Source organism: Patagioenas fasciata, chromosome 1, assembly GCF_037038585.1.
Source record: "Patagioenas fasciata isolate bPatFas1 chromosome 1, bPatFas1.hap1, whole genome shotgun sequence".
Lineage (NCBI taxonomy): Eukaryota > Metazoa > Chordata > Aves > Columbiformes > Columbidae > Patagioenas > Patagioenas fasciata.
Window position 1 is genome coordinate 63,502,553 of NC_092520.1, and position 27,515 is coordinate 63,530,067.

At 38.7% G+C, this 27,515-nt stretch overlaps 1 long non-coding RNA gene across 1 annotated transcript in view; it reads left to right on the plus strand.

Annotated features, from left to right (window-relative positions):
• The window catches only part of LOC139827796 (uncharacterized), a 229,088-nt gene extending 207,364 nt beyond the window's left edge, over positions 1-21,724 (plus strand). Inside the window, exons 2-3 of the long non-coding RNA XR_011738763.1 lie at positions 15,913-15,975; positions 21,638-21,724. This is a non-coding gene — a long non-coding RNA (uncharacterized lncRNA). The remainder of the gene's footprint in view (positions 1-15,912; positions 15,976-21,637) is intronic.
• Positions 21,725-27,515: the final 5,791 nt, after the last annotated feature.

Genomic DNA, 27,515 nt, shown 5'->3' on the forward strand with positions numbered 1-27,515 from the left:
ACCCCTGGTTGCTAAAGTGGAAGCTACTGCCCTGAGTGAAGCATTTCAGTGTCTGTCAGGAGAGGACAGACACGACAGGATGGGAAACCAAATACTTGCCTACAGGACTGGGATCACCTGAGAAGTGTGCAGTCACACTCACACATTAAGTTCCTGAACCTAAAACCCACTCATGAGGCCACATACTTACTCCTCTTTCAAAAGATAAAGCAAGAATCTTCCCCTTTGTATACACAGGTGTTTACATGTACATGAGCCATTCATCCACCCATTACTGTTCATCTGGGTTTGTGAAGACTGACATTCAGACTTCAAAATTTGGATATAAAGTGCTTTCAGAGAGTTAAAGCATTTTTAAGGCACAATTTCATCAGTTATTTTCATGGATTACTATGAAGTCTAACACACCCCAGTGTTATAACCTTGCTGATGATCAGAGGCAACGCTTTCTGCCTCCTAATGTACAAACACATAATAGACACAGTAATAGAAACACATTAATAGCAAATCTGATGACAAAAACATACCAGATATTGCTGCCCTCTATGAAGGTTCCACAAAGCGGGGGAAAATTGAACTTGATAAGAGACAGAGGAAGTATTTCCACTTAAAAATTGACAAATAACATTTTTTCCTTTTCATCAATGTAAATGTTGATTATTTGAGTTGAAGAGTGCGATTCCGCAATATCTACTAAGGAAAGAGCGTTTGGAACTGTAAAATCAACCAGTCTGGATACCTTTTGCTAACACAATGAAGGCTGTTTGGTTTCTGCCTTCATTTATTGTAAACACTATGATCTATGTCTTGAAGAGAGGTAGCGTATAAAAAGAAAATATCTAGAAAAAAAATAGCCAAAGTGCTGCCCCTTCAGTTTCATTTTTTAAAAAAATCAATCATAAGCGAAAGTCAGTGGGATTAAGGTTTTTACTAACAAATCTGTGAAAGGGACTTCGCTCCCACAGATTTTAGTCCCATGTACCTAGGCCTTAGATATCACTAAAATATTCTCCCTTTCCATTATCAGTATTTCATAGTTAAAAAACTGAATTGATTAGGAAGCTAATCAATTTCGGCAACTTATGCTTACAGTGCATACTATTGTATTATAATAGTATGATTATATTATAGTAGAGTAATAAACAAAGTCATGAAAAAAAATAACAAATTTACGAAAGCCAGTCATAACCTGACATGTTAGAAACTAATATAACCATATAGGTACCAGCAGAAAGCAGTATGTTGGTAATTTAAACAAAACCAAGTTGAACCAGTTTGTGTAATTTTGATTTCTAGTATGCAAAGGTTTGAATTCTGAAGTGTTATTGCTATAAAGGGAGTTGGAGCTCAGGCAGTTTAAAACCTAAATGGGAATTTATTAGCAACTGAGATACATTTGCCACCTGTTATACTAGGGATGTGTTAAAAGAGCTGATATCAAGCATATGGTCCTTCCTAGCCTGTGAAAAAGGAGTAGCTGTTCCAACATGTCCAGGCTGTAAGCTGAAAGGATGACAAAAAGCAGTGAAGAAACACTGTTGCAGTAGTCCTTAGGCTTTCAAATCAAAGACTCAGAAATAGAAGAGATAAGGCAAGTGCTAGATGAAAGGTGAGACAGAATACACACATGCTCTCAACTTACAGGAGTACACATATACGCACATGTGCACGTACTCATATAGATGGACAGACTCAGATGGACTTGGAGCTAAATCTATAAAGAGAGAGTTTAGGAGTCCTTAGATCTCTAAGATCCCTATGCTGAGCTGGGTTATATGACCCTATGCCATGGGAGCGTTTGATAGCTCAGAAGAGACATGAAAAAGCTACCTAAATTCAGCATACAGTAAGGAAACACCTAGACGAGGTGAATGTCCCGTTTTACCAAGTGTTGCTCAAGGTGAGAAACAAGCAACCCCTTCCGCTCCCTGTGCATTCACAGCCCACCCCTGTTAAAGGCAGACTTGTGAGCTTGTTTCCTTGCAGGTTCGGGTTTTGCCTTTTAAACCTGGCTGGCAGAGTCACTGCATTAAAATTTTTATAGAATTGTTCGATGACTTTGAAACTCGAAAAGGAAACTAGAAGCTAGCTTCGTGAATTTGAATCTTCTCACTAATATGGGTACATAGGATAGTCACTATAATTCACGTTTAATTTTTGACCTTATTGACAAAGGAATTCAAAGTTGATCAGAAGGTAGAAAAGTCATACCTACAACGGAGAAGGACTGCTGGCTAACCATGACCTGAGAAAAAGGGAGATTCAAGTTCTAATTAGACCTCCGATGCCTTTCTCTCATGATTAAATGGAACTGACTTTGAATAATAGATGTAATTCCTAGAGACTCGAAGCACTATTAATGCCGCATCTAAACAACAAGGATTTATTAGTATCAAATCCTTCTGAGCCCCATAAATAGTGAAATACTTACCTGAGCAGTGATGAGCTGCTTCTTCCTCAGGACAGGAGTTTATAGGCCCATGGTTAGGATGTGCGGGAGATGTAAATTTTCACCCTCTCATGAAAGAAAATGGTGTTAGAGTTCCATCTTCCATATGCATACGTTTTCTAGCTGGATATCTGTTAAATGAAAAGAGGAGAGTGACTGTATTTTAAAACAGAGAAACGGGTACAACCGCACTCCATAGGGAGAGCACTCATGTAAATGCATCCTAAAGATTTTGTTTCTGGACACCAGTTGTAGGTAAGCATGGCCACGGTATGCAGTTCTATCAATAACAAGTGGCTTTGGCATGTGTAAAGGGAAATTAGAAGTTTTAAAGATGATGCCAGGAGAATTCAGGTGCTTCCAAAGGCAAGGGGCTGCTCAGTCTGGGACTTCAGGATTGTGATTCTTATGACAGGCTCTAAGTCACATTTCCAGTATTTAAGTCTTTCTTGAAACCCACATTTCTGTTACCATCATTTAGACAACTTACAATTTTCCTGAATTACAAGTGATCATATATTTGTTGGCTCCCTATTTATTTAGTAGCGGGAGAAAGGAATATTCTGAGTGTGAGGCAGTCCATCTGGGATTCAGCCCTTCTAAAAATATTAGCTACCTAAAGTTAGATAGGAAACAAATCTCAGCTGGATAACAAATAGTTATCCAGGGAATTATGCTTATTCCTGGTGCTCCAGTTGTTGACTTTGGCAATGTATTCCATTTATTAATCACAGCTCACTCTGCATTTTTGTCTGTTTTCAATGTTTCCATCCAACTACCTTTTTACTCTTGTATTTACTATTTGATCAAATTGTATTGCAATTGCTTCTATCCTCACTACAATTTTCCAGATCTCAAATTCCTCAGTGTGATACACTTTCTCCTTCTCTGCAAAGACTGCAGGCAATTTTGTTTTGTTCTCTGACCTTTATGAATAATTAAGTTTGCTGTCTGCCTGATTCTATTGTCCAGTTCCCTTTGCCTCTGCTATTTTTTATGAGGTATACAGAACTCCTCACTGTATTGCAAATGCAGCTTCATTCATGAATCCCTTATGCAGCAGCTGGAATAACTTCATCTATTATATTATTGTTACCTCTCTGAATCAAGGGTAACATTTTATATTATTGTTGACCACTGTCCTGAAGCTTTTTGGTCTCAGCCTATCTTCAGATCCTTTAGTACCACGTGATTACACAGGGCACAAGCGCCTTCTCTTATTTTGTGTCCCTAATCTCATTATCTTACAGTTCTCTAAATTTAATTGCATAAGGCACTTACCTTCCTTTGGGCACATTCTGTCAGAGTCGTCTTGACTTTTTTGCCCTTCTTCTTTCTATTGATTGCCCCTTCCTAGTATGTGTTATCAACAAATTTCATTCCCCTGGTGTACATTCCTCCTCCCAGGTCAAAGCAGGTTCTAATAGACCTGAACTGTGCTGCAGAGCTGTATTCCTTTACAATGATTTGTTATTCTTCCTACATACTTTTCCCCTTTGGTCTCATAGCCACTCTCTAAGCACTTATATGTTTGCGTTTATGGCACATTTTATGACCTTCTAGCATAAATATTAGTGCTGTAGTAACTACAAAACTCTCCTCCAGTCCTTTTAACTCTTCTGGTTCCCCTTTTTTTGATTGATCTGTGTATTATTGCTAGTTATCTTCAACATCACTTTTGGAAACTTAGGTGGTATTCTTCTCTAGCATCACAATAATTAAGGCCAGCTCAGTGGAAATGAAGGCAGGAATACAGAAAGTAAATCTGATTTGAAGTGAAGAACACACTAACATGTCTGCAGCATTTGTATGTTTACAATGTATGAACTGTATTACTATTAGAATCTATGTAAGACAAAACTAATATGATATAAATGTTTTATCAGCCGATTGGAATGTCAGCCTTGTTCATGACTCATTTTGGCTAATTAATAATTATTTGCTGGTTTAGTAGAAGTCCTGTAGGTTTTCCTTACTTTAGCTTTGGCTTGTTATGTATTTTAAATGTTTTGTTGTTTTACCTCATTCAGAGATTTTGTATTACAGACCCTTTGTAACTACCTCCCCTTGTTATATCATTAAATATGCACTATCTGCAGCCACTCAGGAATTTGTCTTTATACATTCAAAAATTCTTTTCTCAGCATTTATCTTTACACATCCAAAGAAGTTATTTTCTCTTCTTCACACTTCTCAAAGATAAATAAATAAATAGCTTTAGTAATAAAAAAAACGCTAAAATATCATTCTCTTATTCTGGTGTTACACTAGAATCTAAAAACTCTTTGAAATTGACAGAGCGGAATTAACCATTATGTGAATTTTCTTGGGGGATGAATAGGGAAAACTCCATGAAAAGAGCTATTTTCTTGTAATAATTAACAATCATTTAACAATCTCATGAGTCTGGGCTCTCAGCTGATATAGATTGCTCTGCTGGTTTAAACAAGCTGAGTCTGACACATCAACTCTTTCCTCTATTGCTTATTATTTTATGTGGAATCAAAGCTGCATTTTACATTTGTGCAGTCAGAGGGAACTAAAGGGGTAGGGAAAGAGCAAATATCTGATTTTTAAAGCTTCTCTTCTGGGTTTCCACATGACCCTTTCCTTTCTGTGTCTCTTTTAGATAGTTACTGCCAACAGATATCTTACAGTCTTCATGTACTTACCAAACCAGATTGCCAAAGCCCTTATTATTACCCTAATTCTTCTGTCTTTGAAGTGAGTAGAAATTTACCTATTGACTTTCGAATGAGTAAATTTAGGACAAAGCCAAGTACCTTAGGGAGTAGTTACTAGTATCAACACATGAATTAATAAATAGGAAGATTGTACACTTAGCTTTAAGGCAGGGTAACAACGAAAGCAGGTGTCTCCTAGAATACAGGCCCGAGGCAATGCAGAAGTCTTCTATACAAATAAGTTCCCTGAAACCTTTTGTGTACTCATAGTAATATCTTGAATGGTGCAAACAACCTATTTTCAAGGTATCACTTGAGGTCTGGCTATTCTCTCTGTTTTCTGTATTAACTCTGAGGATTTTCATGGTGAAATAATTCCCGCACATAAGTCATTCCACATAGTCCCTGCTAGGGTTTGGCCCTGAAATTAAACATACCCAGGAGCAGCAGCAGCTGCATGAGGGAATCAGGGGAAGCTGTGTAGCTGCTGCTATACACACAACTGAGAAAGCTGCATCTGGCATTGCTTATTGAGATCTGGGAGGAGGAAAACCGTGGGTCCTGAGAGGTCTTCCACCTGTCATAGCAATGCAAGCCATAATAGAAACATTAACCTTTCCAGCCAGCTGACAGCTGATGATTTTTCCCTGTAAATATAAATTTCTCTAAGTTAGCCCATGTTTGTGACTGCAGTGGTTTCTCTATACACTGCCTAAAGTCTGAGGGATGTCAACTCAGGACTGACAGCTGCCCCTTCTGTAAAGGCAGTCAATAAAGGAAAACATAAACTAATGTAAATTCTCTGGTCTGTGCCTGAGTAAGGCCTCTGCAGCTTGGACCCCCCTCCTTTGTAATCGCTTACAAAAAGATAGGATTTGAAACTGTTGTTTTTAGCAATTTCCTCTGGGAAAAAAATAAATTTGTTTTTTCCTCTTGAAATTTTCTATATTTAATCTTCATATCATAATTATATTGCTGGCTCAAATTTACAGTAAATAGACTGTAAATAACAACTGTGGAAAATAATTCAGGACTCAAATGAATGAGATGGTATAAATCTAGTTCTTACCAGTCTTCTTCATGTTGAGCAATACACTGCTTCTTGAAAGAGAAAGAGATCTATGTGAGAGAGCATGCCACTTTAGAGAGATATCTGCATGCATATCATCCTGATTCATGCACAATTTGCAGTTCCTGAGCCTATGTGACAATGTCATGTTGGCCATGTTTTGGCACCACATCACAGTGAAAACTATTTCTCCCAGCCACCTCCTGACTCTTGCAGAAAGAAAACCTCTACCCTTAGCCAGGCCAGTGTCTCCAGCAGAGTCCAACTGATACCTCGTTTTAGGTCCTTAGAAAACCAGCACCACATGAGGTATCCTGGCAAGTCACTGTCAGCACAGCTTAGAGACATCCTCATAGAATCATAGAATGATTTGATTGGAAGAGACCCTTAAGATCATCAAGCCCAACCATAATCTAACTCTAGCACTCAACCAATGTCCCTAACAACTTCGTCTATATGTCTTTTAAACAACTGCAGGGATGGTGACTCAACCACTTTCCAGGGCAAGCTGTTGCACTGCTTCACAGCCCTTTCTGTGAAGAAATTTTTCCTAATATCCAATCCAAACCTAACGTGGTGCAACTTGAGGCCATTTCTTCTCATCCCATCACTTGTTACTTGGGAGAAGAGACCACCCCCCTCCATGCTACAACCTCCTTTCAGGTGGTTGCAGAGAGCAATAAGGTCTCCCCTCAACCTCCTTTTCTCCAGGATGAACAGCCCCAGTTCCCTCAGCCGCTCCTCATCAGACTCGTGCTCCAGACCCCTCACCAGCTTTGTTGCCCTTTCCAGTACCTCCACGTCTTTCTTGTAGTGAGGGGCCTAAAACTCCTCCTCAGGAGCAGAGAGAAAGCTACTATTCAAGATGAACAAAGATGGCAGATTTTGGCCTGAAGTCATGATATCAAGATAAAATTCATAGAAAATGAGGGAAACCTGTTCCCTTATTAAAACTAACTTGCCAATAGTGAGAGTAAGACTCCATACCACTGGTTCCTGAATCAAACTACTCCAACATGTTGCTCACAGCAATACTCCAGGTCTCCTGCCCTGATCTAGGCAACAGATCACTCCAATCCGACGGATACAAAAGTATAGGAGGGGGTGGCAAGCTGTTTAGCAATTGGGGCAAGTTACATATGGGGTGCCATGGTTCAAGGCATCCCTGCTAGAAATCAAGCTCTTTGGCCACAGCCCAGCACCACATTCCACAGTTCGACTGCCTGCAGAAGTATGATCTGATAGGCTGGGTGTTCTGTGGAGCGAAAGAGAAAAGCAGCTCTGCAGGGTTCGTTCTGCAACTGCAAAATCATACCTCACCTTTGCATTCCTGTGTGGTTAATCTGTCTGAAAGCTCACCATGAAAAGATGGAGAATTCACGAAAAATGAATAGATTCTGCTCTCTTTTTACGTACATCCCAGGCTTCCCCCCAAACACTGTTTGATAGAAAAGAGTACGCTGGGCTTGGTAAGGGGCTCCTTCAAACTACTGTCAACCTACTCCTAAAGCCAAGAAAAAACAAGTGACCAAATTGCTACTCCGAGTCATAATTCTTTCCCTAGACTGCTCACAGGCTGCTCACCTGCACACAACACACTGATCATGATGTCTTGTGATTGCAGTCCAGTCCTCTACACTAAGAGAGAATCACAGTGAGTTGTTGTCATTTATTTTCATAAACCTTTCTCCTCACATTAAAGTGTATTTTCAGGTGGTTTTGCTCTGCCATATCAGCATGCAATTTATAAGAATACAATAATATTCCTGCTTCCCAAGCTGTTAAAATGATAAGACAGGACAAAAAAAAAAAAAATCCATGTACTTTTAAGGTATCACAGGGCCTCTAACACAGATTAAGTTCTTCTTCCCACCTTCTATTTAGGATTTACAGTTTTTTCTCTTGCGTCTGAAAGTTTCAGACCTTCACATCTGATTTATGTTTAGGTTTAAATGGCTGAATGATGAGAATTAGAGTAAACCAAATACACATATGTTATGGCAGATTGCAGTTCACATCTGTTTTTCTGGGGCAAGCAGTAGTGTTCTTTAACATGGAAAAAATAACACAAAAGAATAATAAAATAAATATGATAAAATTTCAGCACCAGGTTGTTTTATATGGCTCCTCTGATTTTCCTGTTAGACAGCATCTGAGACAAAGGTCTGAAAATCCGCAAGCCATGAGCGATGGAAGCCAAGTCATTTGCCACGTATAATCGACAACGGCATTAGATGACTCTTCATAGACATGCTTCATAGGCAGGGGGTCAAACACAGCTTCCCAGCAGGGGATTGGTGTTCTGTACCAGTGACTGCTGACTATGTCTGGAGCAGTAGAGGAACTGGTCCTCAAAACAAGTGACATCGCAGCCTATCAGAGATGGTCTTCTTATAGGATGACACCAGATTTCCTGCTCCAGAGCATGACACAATGGAGTATGGAACTGTCTGAGAGCGCAGGAACTGAAATAACTGTGGACTCTTGTTGGAACAGGGAACACACCTCGGGGTGCAGCCTGAATCTATATTGTCTTGTCAGGTTCAGGCCCTGAAGCCAGGTGTCACTTTTTCAACAATACCCACAATTCCCTGTTGAGGGAAAAAGCTGGAAGCAAGCCCAAGATCCAGCTGAACTTCTGCAAGTCAGGCTTGGAGCATGCTGGAAGTTAAGATGCTTAATACCAGAGATGGAATCCAGTGCAGATTCTTAAGAAGTGAATGCTAAACAAGTTTCATCATCTTGCCAGGACTAACTGAACTTAAAAAATCCAAGTTTTTTTTTCTAGGGGACCTTTCTGTGAGAGTTACTCAAACTCTTTTATTGTGGCAGAGGAAGACTTCAGGCTCTGTTGACTAAACTCGTGGTGCTGTCTCTAAAGTGAAGTATTTCAGATTGGGCAGCATGAATCCTGTTAATACTTGAACACAGAACACAATTTTTGCAGGAGAAATATTTTCACAGAAGGCCTTCCTATTGATATTAGAGAATTAATATTTGTGTGAAGGAATGCATAAGAGGGAGGGGCTTGAATGCTTAAGGGGTATTTTCTTAACAAAGTTTGAAATAGTGTCTAAAATTAGGAAAACCCACACAGTATGACTTTCCAACTGAGTTCTGCTAGCCTGCATTCATTTTTCAGTTGCAACATACTTTCTTATTATCCTTTTAAGTAGTTGTAGTTGAGAACTAAAATAATGGAATAGAAAGATTTGTTTCCCTGAAAACTGGAACATTTCTTTCCAATGGATTTGTTTCCCTGTTATTTTTTTCACTTTTGAAATGAATTATACTAATAGATGCAGTTTACAAACATTATTTATGAACTCCAGAGAATCCATACAGGAGAGATGTTACAAATGCTCAAAATGTGGAAAAGTCTGAGATTTGTGGGTTTTGCCTTATTAAAACCCTGAAAATCCACACAGAACAGAAACCTTAACTGAACAATAGATTCTTTAGTGTCTGTTAATGTCTGAGTCCACATAGGAGCCTTTTCCTAGAGAGGACACCATGACAAAACCATTCTTCTCTACTCAGCTACCTATTTCCACACAACCTGTAGCTCTGAGATCTCTAATCTTTGCCAAATTTGATTAAAACTGGCTAAGGTTTCACAAGCTTTTAGGTAGACAGATAGAGCTTTTTACAAATAGTTGCACATCTGCATATGCACACGTGCACACGCAAATTATATTCTATGGGAGGAAAAACATTTCGAGCTTGAGCTTTAGATGTCAACTGCACTGTCATGCCCAAATGGATATTTTTTTTGTAAAAAATAGTGAAAGGAGCTAATTTTACAGTGGAAACATTTAAGGAAGATAGGTCCAAAAACAGTGTTCAGAGAGCTGCCTGATTGCTTTTCATGTTGTTGAAAGTTGAGATAGTCTTTGGGTACTTGGTGACCTGCCAGCTGGCATCTGTGACAGACATTTGTTCATACCACTTCAGCAGCTCGCATCACCAGTTGGACTAGTACGAAGTACCTGATCATGCGAGAAGTAATGTACTTTTTTGTTTTAGATGTGTCACATGGGCACTAAATTGTTACATTACACTCCACAGTAAGCTGATATGACAGAATGAAATATTTGTATTGAAGCATGTGTAATAAATGAAAAAATAAGAGATGTATAATACATTAAAAGACAAATAACCTTATAACTGTGGCTGTGAAGCCAAAGCATTGGCTCCAGGTCAGGATGTGCTAGAATTATTTGCTTACACCTTTTTGCTTAGGTCAACAGCTGGTAAAGGTCCTTGGGTGAAACAGGTGAAAACTCATCTGTTCTTTGACAATCCATGTGTTCATTCAGCTGGTTCAGAACGGGGTTATAATACACATATTTGAACACATACTTTTCTGGATGTGTATCACTGAGCTGAACAAGAGTGAACACAGGCACATCATGGAGTGCTGTCTGTCTCATTAGAGATTAATTCCATGGTATTGTAAATCATTCCAGTGCCTCTCTATTGCCTCTTTCGTTCTTCCTTTCTTTCTTTCTTTCTTTCCTTCCTTCTTTCTTTCTTTCTTTCTTTCTTTCTTTCTTTCTTTCTTTCTTTCTTTCTTTCTTTCATTCTTTCTTTCTTTCCTTCCTTCTTTCTTTCTTTCCTTCCTTCTTTCCTTCCTTCCTTCTTTCCTTCTTTCTTTCTTTCTTTCTTTCTTTCCTTCTTTCCTTCTTTCCTTCTTTCCTTCCTTCCTTCCTTCTTTTCTTCCTTCCTTCCTTCCTTCTTTTCTTCCTTCCTTCTTTTCTTCCTTCCTTCCTTCTTTCCTTCTTTCTTTCCTTCTTTCTTTCTTTCTTTCTTTCTTTCTTTCTTTCTTTCTTTCTTTCTTTCTTTCTTTCTTTCTTTCTTTCTTTCTTTCTTTCTTTCTTCCTTCCTTCCTTCCTTCCTTCCTTCCTTCCTTCCTTCCTTCCTTTCTTTCTTTCTTTCTTTCTTTCTTTCTTTCTTTCTTTCTTTCTTTCTTTTTCTTTCTTTCTTTCTTCCTTTCTTTCTTTCTTCCTTTCTTTCTTTCTTCCTTTCTTTCTTTCTTCCTTTCTTTCTTTCTTTCCTTTCTTCCTTTCTTTCTTTCTTCCTTTCTTTCTTCCTTTCTTTCTTTCTCTTTCTTTCTTTCTCTCTTTCTTTCTCTCTTTCTTTCTTTCTTTCTCTCTTTCTTTCTTTCTCTCTTTCTTTCTTTCCTTCTTTCCTTCCTTCTTTCCTTCTTTCCTTCCTTCTTTCTTTCCTTCTTTCCTTCTTTCTTTCCTTCTTTCCTTCTTTCTTTCTTTCCTTCTTTCCTTCTTTCCTTCTTTCTTTCCTTCTTTCCTTCTTCCTTCCCTTCCTTCCTTCCTTCCTTCCTTCCTTCCTTCCTTCCTTCCTTCCTTCCTTCCTTCCTTCCTTCCTTCCTTCCTTCCTTCCTTCCTTCCTTCCCTTTCCTTCCCTTTCCTTCCCTTTCCCTTCCCAAAATTTAGTCTAACATCTATGCAAACAGCTGTAGCTTACTTCCAAGACAATTCTCTGGTCAATAACTTCACCTACGTAAGTTAGAAAATAAATTTTATTAATGGGGAAAAAAAATCTACAGAATTGGGAAGGAGTCTTGTCTGTTGTTCTTCTTCTTGCTGTTGTTCTCCATTTTCTGTTATGTTTCCATATTTGCTTCTTCATGCTCATGAAGTTGTCCTGTAGCTACTCATGCTCCCAAAGCCCCATTTAGGAGTGGAACACAAGCCTTAGAAAGTTCTGGTCAGCTTTCAGACCAGTCATTGAATCTACACCTGTAGCTTTAGCCCTATTTAGCCATTTACTGCGAGCCTCTTTCAAGCTTTAACTTCATGTATATCTACACTTATAATCACAATGCTGACAGTTCATTTGGACAAATCTAGATAGTTTTGCACATGTTGTTTTTGACAGTGGTACCATAGATGTTGGAGCAACTCAGGCGAAGGACTGTTATTTGTTGCTGCTGCTGTTGCTGCAGATTTTTGAGGTTATCTGTGCAAATCTTCATTTCCAGTGGTTGTGTTTGCCAGAGTTTGTTGGAAGCATTCTCAGGGTGTTTTCCACTTGATGGCTTCAAGTAGGAGTTAGTGTGCTGGTATCCAAAGTACCTACTCCGAATACATTCAGTCTTTCGTCTGATTTTGATAGACCTCATAGCTGACAGTACCTGAGTTTCTCAGCTGGTGATATAGTCTCTCCATCAAAGGCCAGTAATTTAAAACAGACCATGCTTTTCAAAGATGCCTGGTTTCTTGGCTAATGCCACAGTAGATCACTGTCTCCTGCAACGTCATATTGACATGTTTTAATGCTATATTTGTCTATTCCTGTAAACTGATTAATTTGGCAAGTTCTGTGCAGTGTATTTTATGTTAACCCTTTCTCAAGCTCCACTTTGTCTATTAGCATGTTGCCAAGATAAATCATTGTCTTTTCTGTATGGTGTTGTTTTGCGACACGAGTTTCAGTGGGGCTTCTTTAGGTTTTGAATGTTCCATAAGTTAGTGCATCTTGCAGTTTATTTGAATCTCACGTTTATACCAACATGGCTGGCCTGTTGGGAAGATGAAAAAAGCAGAGATCTGCGTTATTCTGCAATTTTCTTGCTGTCTGGTAATTTCATGTTGATTGTATATTTGTATTTTAGGAGGAAAAGATTGCTTATGGGGACAGGGCAAGACACAAAGCACAATGCCAGAGTCCCTTGAATTTGGGTTGATACTTTCCTCTCCCAGGCTTCCCTGCTGCTCATTCCATTCTTTGGTTGTCGCATCTACTTTGGCATTAATGTCACCCATCACAAAGTGTAAGTTGTGTTTTGGTATTCTGTCAATCACACTTTTGAGGCAATTGTAGAATTTGTCCTAGTCACTGTGTTCCTCTGTCAGAAAACATCTCTGTATGATTGACATCTTTAGGAACCTGGTTTGGAATCCGGCATATAGGATGTGCTGGCTGATCACTCCCCAATTGAAGTGTGATTTTCCCACAAAATCTGTCATGGTGAATGCTATCCAGTTTGTGTTTTCCTTGTCACACAAATGGTTCAGCTTTTAGTGCGTGCAGAGATGGGTTCCCACTTTTTATCTTTACCAAGGATCATGAAAGAGTTAAGTAAAGAAGAGAGTGTTGATGCCTTTTGTAGGAGCTTGTAAGCACCTGGAGGGAAAGGTACAAGAACCTTTCTCTGAATATTGTCAGGACAAACCACAGTCCCTGCATGTTCACATTGCTCCAGAAGTTCTTATGACCATTAGTGCAAGCAAATAACCATACAGCAATTATATTAGATAGCTGGTCAGATTATCCAGTGCAGTGTGAATATTTCTTTTCTTTCTGAGTCACCGCAGTCCTGCAGAGCTCTCAAGGATGGTATGAGCCCTTCATCTAGCACTACTCCGGACAGAACCGCAAACTTTGCCAAAGCCGAGAATAAAGAATCACACAGACCCTACAAACATCAGCATGAAATAACATGAGATCCAGCTTTTGAAAATGTGAGTGATTGTGTTGTGGGTAATGTAATTTGAAACATACGACTCAATATGCAGGTGAAACCAAGACACTGATAATACTGAAAAGAACACGGAGTGGAAGGCGTAGTGTACTAGACATGAGTTTTTCATTGTCACAGTGCTGAGATAATCCTGAATACTGCTTTAAACTGTCTGCTTAAAGGCATCGTTTTTCCAAAGGAATTTCTGTGAGTCTTTCTGGAAAACCAAAGTCAATCCTGGCCAACCATCACTTAGCAAGAAAGTCATTGCAAATTCGAAGGGAATTTGAAGGAGCAACACAACTGATTAAAAGATTGGGTGGACTGAGGCATAGACATAAATATATAAACTGCTGCTTAATTAAGCAACAACTAAGACGATAGGCAGAGTGGAGGAAAATAAGGGAATGGCATAATATTAACATATCCATTTATATTGATATAGACATCAAGGAGGAAGTGTTTCTTGTGATTACTGTGCATTGTGTAATTAACACTAATGAACTGACTATAAATAAAACCCTTATAATGGCTGTCGCAAAATCTTTGCTCTTGTTAAGCTGTGAAAATTTATTCTAACTGAAACAAAAAGACCTTTATAAAACAAAATGTACCTACCACTAGAAAAAGTATAGAGCAGATAATTTCACGCTTGCAGGGACACAGTCTGGATGGTCTTTGGTCTCTTTCATCTCAGGCATTTCAAATTCTGGTACCAATGTGTATTTAGGATCAGCCTGTTTTAGTTTTCTGTTCTCATCGTGGTAATCTTTGGCCTGTTTTGCTTTCTGAGAAGGAACTCGTACTATATTCAGTATCAATGTAACATTCAGCTAATTTTCTTCGTATGCCTTGGACCGTTTCTTCAGATTACAAAATGAAGAATACCTTTAAAACTGAGGAGAAAAAAAAAAAGAAAAGCAGGGGAAATAAATTATCCATCTTCCCATTTTATATTAGCTGTGAAATATTTCTGGCTTTCCTTAGTAATATATTTTATTTTTTTTTTAATAAAGATAGACAAGTTTATTTCAGAAGATATGGAGAACCCATAAATACAACGTCTCTTCAGCTGGCAAGAGCAGCATGATACAGCCTTGGCATTATTTTTGACAATACTAATGTAATTGACTAGGAGACAGGGTAATCTAACGGCAACAGCTTTGGCACGTTACAGTGAAGCCAAAAAAACCTGGAGCAGTTGGTTAATATCCTCACCCCAACCTTCCTATAAGCACATTAGCTCTGGAACCTCTGTCACTCATGAGAGATATTCAGGGAGAATTTGGTCACTCGAGGATGAATATGAGGGTGAGACATAAGTGAGCTCAGCAAAGCCAGGCTCAGCTCCCAGTGTTGCCTCAGACCTCCACGAACACAGGGATATTGCACTGCTGGTGGTTTGTATCTCCTGCCTCTGCATAGTCTGTAATAATTCTTACTTTCCCCCATCCTGAAGCACCATCTCCCTTCTTTTTCTGAGCAAAAGCTGTATTCAGAAATACACCCCCAAAACCTGCCAGCAGCTGGATCAAATTCGCTGGCTGGCAATTAGCAGGTTTTGCTGGGGACACAGTGGTGCTGGCTCTGTCTGCCAGTGCTGGGTTGTGCTGCCAGCAGCCCGTGTTGTGGGAAGGTATGAGAGCATCACAGCCACCACCACCATTCCTGCCCCACCAGTTCCAGAGTACCCTGTGGTTTCTGAGCTGAGACTCCTTATGCTTTTCTTGAAAAAAAAAAAAAAATTAAAAAAAAAAATTGTCCTAACATAAGGTTTTGACGTCACTATAGCCGGGAACAAGGACAGTTAAAAGTATAGAGGAAAATGTATGCACTGCAGTTTGTGGGGTTCTCCTAGGTGCTGTACCTGACAGCTAAAAAGGATTTGAAAGAAATTATTAAATTTCTAGAATAAAGCATGTTTTCCTCAAGCCTACGTCTTAGACACTACTTGTAACGACTTGCAATGTTCCATTTCCCGTCCGTTTTGGCAAACCCTGATGCTGATGTCTGTGGGTTTGCTAAGTTTCATTTTAAATAAAAAGGTGCCGACTCCTGCAACCTGAGTTCACTGTGAGATGAGGGTCAGAAATACCCCTTTTCTGATTCTCTGCCAAAACAACCCAACTCAGCCACAATTCTCACCTTCAGATTCACTTTCCAGCTTCTATCTAACCAAAATGCTCATGTCCATTTAAACTGAGCACCTTGTCTTACTACTTTCCAGGAGCTTCGGCCATCATTTCAGAAAGGAGGAGAGGACATGTCTAAGCTCACACTAATAAACAAAGTAAGTTTTATGACTAGGACTGAATGAAATATAGTGATATTTTGTGTCTTGGCCATAATCCCTTTAGCTGAACTGGTATGATCATGGAGAACAAGGCCTGGGATATTAATATTTCTAGTGTAATTGGGTTCTGTGTTGTGTATTAAAAATAAAGGACTGTTAATGCAGCCAGAAGGATTTGTGCATTATTAGAGATGCTATTATATGTGTAAACTACATGCAGCATGGTTTTTTATTCCTGTTTCCAAATTGACTTGAGGTGAAAGCACAGCTGGGTGCTTAACATGGTGGTGCGGAGGAAGCAAGCATTTAAATATTCAGCTCCCACTTTTTGAAAATTGCACTGCAATTTGGGAAGTGCATTCTCTCTTAGGAAAATTAGGCCTTAAAGTCCTGCTGCAGATGACTGACAGTGCCAGTTCTCCATCAGTGTTCCATCCCTCTGATCACCGGTTAATTCTCCATTTAGATGGCATGACTAAATTTCAGATTGCAAGAAGTACTGTCTGTATTGTCTTTGTAGAGATATTAAGCAGGAAAACAAAAACAAACAAACAAACAAAAACTTTAATAACTGTTACATTAAAGACCTTTTCTTCCAAGATCATGCTTGCAAATAAGGGTCTGAACCTCTACTCACTGATGTCAATAGGAGTGGCTGAAGATAAAGCTGTAAAAATCTTGGCTTTTGAAAAACTACATGCAGAGTGTGATGCTGGAATTTGGTCATGTTGACAGAGATACTGGCTTCCTCAGCTCTTGTGTTACAAAGGGCCCAGATTAAATGATACTTGCCTGTAATAACAGAAGAAAGTTATCTAAGTTTAGTGGTTAACTAAGACTATGAATGTCACTGAAGAAGCAGCTCTCCTTCCCACTACTCCTGACTGGACACCTGTATTACTTACACCACCTTTGTCCTGTAGTTGGTGCAAGCAATCACACAGCTACATGTGGAAACATGATACACACTAAAATTAACTAGGGAAAAAAGGCTGGGTTTTCCATCAGAGAAGCTTCGTGATCCAGTCCATGCCATGGCTGCAAAAAGCCCTCAGTCCAGGCACAAGAGAGAGAGTGTGACCATGCAGATAAGTTTGGAAGAAAATGTAGCCACCTCTTATAGTAGAAGCTTGGGTTTAGACTGGATTCATCTGGCCATGAAGCCACCCTTTAATGGCACAATTTCACATCATACTGAGCATGATCTAGCTGCAGAAAGGGTGGTACCATTTTCTTTTCCCTTCCTTCCACTTCCAAGGTCCCTGGTCCATTGAGTGGCCATGTGGTGACCTGGATCAACTTGCTGAACTACTGGAAAACTAATCAATGGTTCATGGTTGGACCACTAGACAGCTGCACTGCCCTGGGAAGGGGCCAAAGGGAGACAGCGTGTGTTTGGAATAAGTTGCTGGTCAGCAGTAGCTTAGATTAAGCTCAAGGTTGAATCGCAGCCTTGAAAAGCAAAAGTGAGCTCAAGTTGTTTCTGCACAGGTTGACAGCTACCCCAAAATATTCTAGGGGTTCACCTCATCCCTGTCTACACAATCTCAGTGTATCGTCAGTGTAGCATCTTTATTTTAAGGAATGTTGGGCTCCTTTTCATCGTCTGCCCAGCAGGAGCCACTTAATTGCTTTTTAGATGCTTTTTAAATGTTAAATTATATCTATGTCCACTTTAAAACCACCTTAAGCCTGCTGGAATGGTGCTTGTGAGCCCTAGTGGAAACACAGATTTAGTCATTTCCTAGCTATGTTTCTCTATAGATGTCCAGATACATTTTGGTTTTTATTGACTTCTTTATTTCATGAGGCTGATGATTTTAGTGGTGTTCGAGTAGTCTCATGTGCCTCTCATTCTCTACTAGAGGGGAGTCATAATTTATTTCCTTTTTAAGGAAACGTGTGTAAGGTTTCTTATCAATAAAGGTTTCTAAATAAAGGAGAATGATCAAGCTCAGACGAAGAGGGCCCCTCTGTTGACAAAGATAGCAAGTGGAGAGCACCAAAGTCGCAGTAAATAAATGCCCCATAATTGACTTACAGGAAGAAAAATAAATAAATCAAATTTAAAAAAAAAAAAAAAAAAAACAACAACCTGCACATACGAAAAAAACACTTCTGACAAGCTGTATCATTAGCAATGCAAAACCAGTCCTTGCTGTTGTTGTTACTGAGATTTGTGTGTTATTCCCCTCCTCCTTCCTAGTTCTAATTCAACCTTTATTATTTTGCAAGATTTTGCCAGCAGAAAAAGCCTCCATACATCAAAGTGGGTAGTGAGTGGCTGGGACAAGGTTCTGTCGAGGAAGAGAATGGGACACTCAGCATTAGGAGGAAGGTCTGTGCACTTAGAGATGAACAGTTTTATTTTAATCCTTTCATCTACTTCTTTAGCTCCTTTTTGTTTCAGCTGCCATAAACACTTGCTGTGGAGCCAATGTTCGGTACTGAAAGGATTTTTTTTTTTGTATTCCTCTCATTTCTGTTGAAACATGACACTCAAATTGGAGATAGGAGCAGAGATCAACAAACCCTGTCAGCTCTTGTCAACCCAGGTGTAACAGTGTGATCTTCTTAAATTGCCGCTAATCTGCCAAAGATCTCTTTATCTGCAGTCTCCATCATGCTGTTTGCTCACATTTGGTTAACACTTTAAATTTCCCTTTTGGAGGTGTCACTGTTTGCCATTTAGCAACTAAGAAGAACTGTGAGAGCAGCTTAAAGCACATGGATTTGAGAAGCTAGAAAAGCTGATTAGCTATTCAGGGAGAATAATCTTATTGAAAGTAGTAAGAGCTGTATAAAGAATGCTTTTCCCTTTCCTCGTAACAATCTTCTAATTATGTTGTCAAGCTTACTGTCGTGTTCTCCCCCTGTGCCATTAAGAAACGGTTTTCTAAGTTAAGAAAGAGATTTCCAGATCGTGATGATGTTTGCTGATTTTTTTTTATTGTTTAAAGAATCTGTGTGTATTAAACCAAACATTAAAAAAATTATTCATATGCAGCATAATTATCTGAGATGAGGCGCTCAAGGCTGTGGTGGTGTCGAGAGAGGCAAGGGGGTGCTCAGCAGGCGAGGGGTTACTCTTCCATATCAGTGCCAGGGGATTTCACCTCTGGGACTGGGATCTGAGTCTAGTAGGGATCTTTGTGACTAAAATATCTCTATATGCTCTAATCCACTTCTTTATTTTACTGTTCTCCATATTATGATGGGCAGAATAGGAGCCTAATATTTAAATATTGCCTTCAAGTTGAATGCCTGGTAATTTACTGGCGCAACATGAATTCGTTCACTGATATCAGCATGTTGGTGGACATACAGTATCACAGAATTAAAATAAAATGCACTAGTGGCCAAACAAAACACAGCCTTCCCCAATGGCCTCCTTGTTTTTGATTAATGGCATCATACATATCACCTATACAGTGGTTCTGATTTCAGTGTTTTAGTACTACAGGAGCAACCATTAGACCAAATATGATACTAGTATTCATTCATTCTCTATTGCTGCTGAGTGTCCAAATGCAAGTTGAAGATCACATTAATAGCTGGCAGGATTAGGAGATGTATTGAATTACTCAAACCACAGCACAGTGTAGGAAAAATCTGCAGAATAACCACCTTTATCAAAATTACTATCTATGGTCACAGTTCTGCCCTTATGCAATACGTTTTATTATTGAGACATGGTGATTTGGCTTTCCCTAGCACAGTTTATGACTAAAGGTGTGTAGAACAGGTTACTGAGCAAATACAGTGCACTGCATAAGTTCTTCTTTTAAAAGTATAATGGCATGCTATCACACATTTCAATTTTCAGGATGTTTTGCAGACTCAGATTTCTTCCTCTCCCATTTGCCATTGTGTCACTCCACTTTATTCAGCAAAATTACTTTTGATTTCAAGCGCAAGAGAAAATTTTCCGTATAAAAACTGCTTGTTACCTCAGTGAAGACACTTCTACTTGACTGATGTAACTCACCGAAGTCTGTCCATTTTTCTTTTACAACAGAGCAAAAGTAATTTTAAAAGTTATTTTTTTAAAAAATCCCCTCACATTTATTACCACCCCACATACTAAACTATTAGCCCACTTAGGTGTACAATGACTCAATTGCAATTTATCGTCTTCTCGTAACATCAAATCAACCATGTTAATGTTTACACATATTTAGCAACAAATTCTCCTGTAGACTATTGAGTAGGCTGCCAGAAATTGGGAATATTTCTAACAGAAACCTATTTAATTTGCATTTGATTTAAAGTTTGGTAAATATTTATGTAAAATGTTGGGGAGTTGATAGAGCTGCATTTTCAGAGTGAACCATAGTATTTTGCCCAATAAGACAGAATTATCTTTTCTTTCATACAGACACATCCTATGTATTGTATTATCAAGCACATTAATGCTTAACACAGAATTTGCTCATATGAGTGGAAAGGTGTGCATCAAGGACTTGACAAGTAGGAAGAAGCTGATATATATTTCATATATACATATTTTTATTTCTTTTAGTGGATAGAGTTAAGCTTTGCTCCCATAAATTATGCATTTACAGGGGGAATCAATTACTCCTAAGTGAGATCTTTCCTCTTTTTGGTCTTCTGAGGCACTATAATCATAATGGAAACCACTTGCCAAAAGTAATTGCTGTTTTCAGACCTAGTGTCATTCTAGAGAGTATAAATTTTATGTAGATTTTTAATTTTTTTTGGTCAGTGCCGTACTTGACAAGACCCTCAACAGGCTAACTCTTCCACATACTTTTCCAGCATGTGACCTCCACATCCATGGGGCCCATATTTGCCATTCAGGGAATGTTTTATGACAGCAAATTTATAATCTATATAAACCCAGCATTCTCCCATACTCACATGGCACTGATGTCTATGTCCTGCTCTTTCGTTCAATGGTGAAAGTCAGTATTCTTTCCAGATAAAGCATCCCCATTACTTTACTTGCTATATGAATGCCTAGCAGGAGGAATCACAACAGGTTCTGAACTGTTGTTTAAACGTCATGAAACTCAATGAAAAGAACATGCCACAACCTGATTGTAAGTGATAGCTGAGGGGTACATAAGCTGGGGAACACTGCAGATTACCTGTGCAACTCTTCATGCAACCTTTTGGCTGGTCTGTCTACTGATGTGTTTGGGAACACTCTGGAATAGTGTCTTCAGGATCAGCAGTAATGTAACAATATATGTCAGCCTACATACAGTTTCACATTGGAGGGTATAGGAAGAGGCATCTTTGAAGCTGGTAGACATATTGGCTGCCTTCCATGCAGGGTAAAAGAAGTAATGGTGTTCTTTCTTGGAGTTGTAACAGAAGGTCACATTTAGTGTTCACTTTCTTTCAAAACTTTTCTGCAGTAAACAGGCTGCCATACAAATATAGAATTTTTGCTTCTTACTTCATCTTTCATTTGTTTCCTCTGCCTCCCTCCTCAATGCCACTATTGAGAACTCTTCCTGCAGAGGAAGACACAAGTTCTTTCTGATCATTCTAATATTCTGATCATTCACAAGCTGTATCATTCTTGACCCAGAGTATGTCATTAATTTTAATTGTTCACAATTTATGCATGTCTCCAGCGAATCATAACTTTTATAGGTAACCTAGGTTTCTCACGATTATTGCACTCCAGGTCCCCAAGATACAGGAGGATGCAGTCTCTGATTTGAAGAGCTTGCTTTCTAATCTGATCCAAGACAGAGGTGAGCATGAATGAGGAAAGAAGGAAAGAAGGAAAGAAAGAATAGTGGGTTCCTACTCATTACATAGGTTAGCAATATGTCACAGCTTGATGATTCTGAATAATTTTCAAGTATCCCTTTCATAAATGAAAAAATAATGACTGCTATCATTACATAGCTGTTCCACCACTATTTTTTTGGCTGAGTTTTTAAGTATCACTTGCATAAGTGGGTCTTGAAGAGTAACAAGACAGAGGAGAGAAGAAAAACAGAAGATACCACGTTTCCACGTACACAAAGTAACACAGACAAAGTGTAGAGAAGAGTCTTCCTAAAAAGCTCTCTGTGAACTAATTGCTTCAATTTTTCTGTTAGAGGACAGATGGAAGTTGATAGTCCAACATGTCAGAAAACAGGAACAGGAGGTCAGGGGACTGAAGAAAGGCAAGAAGGTTTAAAAAAAAAAAGACCTATTGTGCATTTTGTACACTCAAAACATGCACATATGAATGAAGTCCAGATAAAAGACTGAAAAAAGGAAGACTAGATGAGATATAGAATTTGGTTAATCTCATGCCAGATTACTACTAAAGTTTGATCTGAGGGTTTACAACAACAGTTGTCATGGGTATGTGCTTATGGACAGTGTTACTATCAACCCTAACTACCAAGAAGATTAATTTCAGCTAACTGTTGTAATCCAAAAGTCAAGTGTACAGTGTGCATTTTGGAAGCAGACAGAGGCAGAGAGCAATATTTATACCTTCTCACAAGGAGGTTGTAGACATCAAGAACAGAATTGAACCAGACATCCTAAGATTCCTCTGTTTCTGCAGGATAAGCTGCTTAAACTTTCATGTGCAAGTAATTGCTTTTATTCTCATATGGTCGTCTTCTTTTCCATAATATACAGAGGAACATAAAGGAAGTGTGTTGTATGTCAGATTTTAGGGTTTGGGGTTTTCTGTACTAGATAACCCTACATAGAGTCCATAGAAGTTATGTTTATTTTATCCACAACTTGTAAAATCTCTCTCCATTTCTCACGGTTACAAAATATCAGTTAAAAGAAAGCTAAGATCAGTTACTGCGATTTTTTTTTTAGATAAAATAATTTGTGAAAAAACTTATAGCAAAAACTATGACTGCAGTTAGACAGCTATCTGATTATTAATATTCCATTACAAACTAACTAACCAGGAGGCACCACAGCTGCTTCCGCTTTAAAATAAATAAATAAATTAATTAATTAATTAATTAAAATAACATCCTGTAAATGAGCTATCATCTGAACACCCAACTAATGCCTGCATTTTGCATCAATATTTCCTAGAGGTTACATCACACATCTCTCACTCAGTTGTTCTCATTGATCTGTTTTGCCCTGTGATCTTTCAGGAGTTCAGTGCATGGACTACTGACTTCACTCTGGGTGCAGCTTCCTGTTCTGAAGGTTTGTTTAAAAATGGTAACTCTTAGCAGAGAAAAGAGGAGTAGGGGAGAAAGCGAGAGGTAGCCTTCACAGTGTTCAATAGCTCTCTGTTGGACTGGTCTCACCAAATGGGTGTGATGTAGGGCAAGGTCTAAATGGAAATGTCAGCGGGTGGGAAGGTAATGCACCAAACTGGAGAGTAGTCTTTGTTTCTAAGATGAACTAAAATCCTTTCTTGCTTATGGGACTCCAGCAGAGGTGCATCATCAAGGAGCTGGGGGTAGGCTGGCCTGTTCCAGCCAGAGTGTGCACCCTAGACGTGCTATCTTTCCTTGCTTTTGCTTTTATTTTTTATGTTGAAGAACAATGAAATACACGTTTTATCCTGAGCATCTTCATATTACCTACTGATGTTTTCTTTGCAGGATAGCCATACTTTGCTTTCTTCTGTGTCTCATCTCTTTGGCTGTACCAACCTTTAACCACAAGTCAAAGTTATAGCACTGATTCATTAGAGGGTACATGAATCCAAATGGGCTGATGAACTCAGCAGAGCCAACTGAACATGCTCTAGGAGGTCATGGTCAAAAAAGCTTAGGAACCACTCACTGCAGTATGTCATCATATAATGAAAGTTAACTGCTTAGAAGCATAGAGCTGTATTCTGTAACATATTCCCATTAAGAACATAATATCATTAACATACATTTCATGAATTAACTGTATGTCCTGTGTACAACTAGGGCTTAAGCACCTTCCTCCCATGTAGACATTTGCGTTGCAGGCACCCACAGATAGGTGGCTGACTGTGAAGATGAACGCCACTTATAAATTGCAAAATTGTCTTCAGCTTTTCTCATAGAGCAGCTGCTGCAGGTAGATAATCTACTTGGGTGGGGTGGAGAATGTTTTCCCAAAGCTGCCTCTCCTATTGCTTCTTAATCACTGTCAAACAGCAAAGTATCTTCCTGATGTCATGACATCAGGAGAAGAGTTATGCCTATTTCAACACCACGAAAAATATCTTCATGCTTTGTTTTTAGTCAGGTTTTCTAGCAGAAGTAGGATCAATTTTGCTTTTCTATGTAAACATGAAACAACAAAATTGTCTCACATTTCAAATGAATGGTACATAATTCTTAAATGCTTAAAGCAGCGTCTGGTATTATCATGTCTGTGTACAGCTGGAAAGGTTATGGTCATTGAACTTCCTCACTAGGTGAAGCAGTGAACATTATTAAAGCCCTGGAAAAGCAGAAAGAGAGCAGTAAAACTTGAATTAATTTGATACATCCAAAGTCCTACCATTCCAGTAGAATGTCTCCTAATTGCATCCCTGTACCAAACTAATGGTGTTTGTAACCTTCTGATAGCCTACTGTGCATATTTGTGGACTAGTTTGTCATTTATCTTCACTAAACAATTTTCCACAAGATAATTTGGTGATGGGTTTCTTATGAAGTATCTACACAGAGTTGTGCAGAGTCACGTTAATCTGTGTACTCTTTGGAATGTCCTCTTGGTAACTGTATTCAGAAATGCATTCTTTTTTTTCCTGATCCTTGATGTCTGTGGTTTTCTGTCCTTCCCTTGCTTCTTTGCATAAGCAACTGGCACTATCCTGGTTGGAGAGCCACTAGTATTTGCTTTCCTCTGTTAGAAGTGGGAGAAGTAAATAGCATCTGCATAATACATTTGCAAGTATTCTAGTTAAAATCCGTTCAGGATAAATGATCTATAATAACACTCAAGGGAGAGTGAGAATGAGAGAATTTTTTTTTTTTTTTTTACTGTTTTCCTCCCCATTATTTCTATAACTCAATAGTTAAACCTAAATTCTGTCCTTGCTCAAAGTTATGTGTATTGACAAGAGCTTGCTTTCTTAGGTATCTTTCACATGCCCTGTGAGAAGAACCCACAAACCCCTATCCCAAAGAGAACAGCTTTTTTCCAGGAGAAAGGGTCATCCCTGAGATGCTGAGAGTAAAAACCTTCCTAGATTCCTATGGAAAGGATGGGAAGCTCCCGTCATGCTTGGAAAGGCAGAAGAGAGGTATGAGAGGCAGACCTCACTCTGGACAAGGGTAAAGCACCTTGGGAGATGTTTCTTAACATCAGTATCTCAATCCCTACAAGCAATTCAGCCAGGTGGCTCCTAATGTAAGACCTAAGCAGACAGAAAATGCTTAATTGCCAACACAGATCCTTCTTTCCAGTGTCAATCTCTGTTAACACCCACTACAAGAAAGCAGTAAAACAATTCAGAAAGTGTTCTCAAGAATAGACACTAGGTCACTCTCTGGGCAGATGGAGGGTTGGCTACAGGCAATAGCAACACCTGGCAGCCAATGGTTACACTTGATCTCAAATATAATTTGTATATAGAAAGTAAATGAGTCTTTCAGCTGATGTCAGTAAGCTCTGCACTGGACTTAAAGTTTAAGCTCCTACAAAAACAGAAAAAGTCTTTCTGAATTTTATTCCCTCATTCAAAAATCCATAGACTCAGAGAACAGAAAGAAATGTTGCAATATTTGGTTGTATCACCTGTTCATACTGGATGTGGCACCTTTCCTAGAAACTGGAACTACAGCATGACTTGCAGAAAGAAATAATTTTAAAAACCCTAGAGACTAATGAGCTTGCTACCTGTCCCGGCAAGCACTTACAGCATTTAACTTAACTGCTAGGATTTATTTTTCCAGTTTGACTTTGCCTTCCAGCTATTGTTTGTCTGAAAGAACTGAGCAGCTTCTCCCTACGGAATATCTTTTCCGTGTGTTATAATCTAAAGACAGTGATCAAGTTCCTACCAACACTTTTGTTAAGAAACTGTATAGATAGAGTTTCCTAAGAATGAAACTGTATGGGGCTTTTTCCATCTTCTGGGACATTTTTTTGCTTCTGTTTATTGAACTCTTTTGAGTGTTTCCTATCCTTCTAGCAAGGACTATCTCAAACGTGGACACAATAATTTTATAGAAGCCTCATTAAGGAAAAAAAAAAACAAAACAGTAATTGGTTTCTATTTCATATTTCTAATTATCCAAGGACTACATTGGTCACACCATCACAAATAAAACTCAGGTTGAGGCAGTTATTGGTGGAAATATCTGCCTCCTCTGAGTTTTCCAATACAGGCTTCTACATTACAGATCTTGTCATGTTCATATGTAAATGTTCATTCCTAGATTTCCAAATGCAATGTTTTTTTCTACATGTGTTAATTCCATATAAAGCACATATCAGTGGATTGCCCTTCAGTTCTCTCACTGATCCACTCCATTAACTTGCTAGTCTGTCATATGGAAATTTAACTAGAAAACATTGTCTCACTTTACCTAGTATTGTGGTAATTAAATTAGGGTTTGAGTAGGGCTGCAAGAGTTAACAAGTGTGTGCTTTATGTGTTGGTGAATGCAGAGTAAGAGGTGTGAGTGCTGCCAGACATTAAGTTATTTATGCCGGTGAAGTATTTGTGAGTCTGAGTGGAGCAGAAAGCCATGAGCAGAAAAGTCTGGGAACTATTGGCCTATGTAGTTCATTAAAATAATTTTAATATTGTGAGGCCAAGAACCATTCCCTAGAAGCCCTGGAAGTAATGCTTATTGATGTCTTCATATTAGGAAGCACACTTTAAGACCTATCACTGAACCAATTTTTAATCTACCCAACTCGCACCTGCTAATCCAATGCAACACAAGTTTTTTAATTATGCAGTACTGTGTCAAATGCCTTGGAGAAATCCATAAACTATGTCAGCACAGTTGCCTTTATCAACCAAAACTGTAATCTTGTCAAAGAAAGCTATCAGTTTTGTTTGACAAGGCCTGTTTTCCATGATACCATGCTGACTGTCATTAATTAGATTTTTAATCTCTAGGTCTGTGTTGCTAGAATCACAAATTAACTTTACATGAAACAAATGAATCTACCCTGTTATCCCAGGTCACTGAATGGACTCCTCTAAATACTGAAATTTCATTGCAACTCTCCATTCTTTTGGGGTTCCCCAGATTTTAAGAAGTTTACTTTAAGTACTTTCAGTTATACAATTCTTCTAGTATCTTCTTTAAGTCTTCGTTAAGACTTGTAGGTGGCTTACTAATTATTAACATGTTAGTAACAGGAGACATAGCACAATTTGAAAGAAAAACATCTGGCTTCACTATTTTTAACTGAAAAAAATATTAATGCATTTCAACTGCATCATTGTAATTCCTTCTGTGATAGAAGTGAGATGTCTGAAACTCAGTTGGGATAATTTTTACTAAATCCTTCTGGATGTGTGAGAGTTTTTTCACTTACATCAGGTACAATTCACTATAACACATCTCCCATTACAGACTAACAAGCAAAAGAAACAGTTACTTAAAAACAACAAGATAAAACTTTCT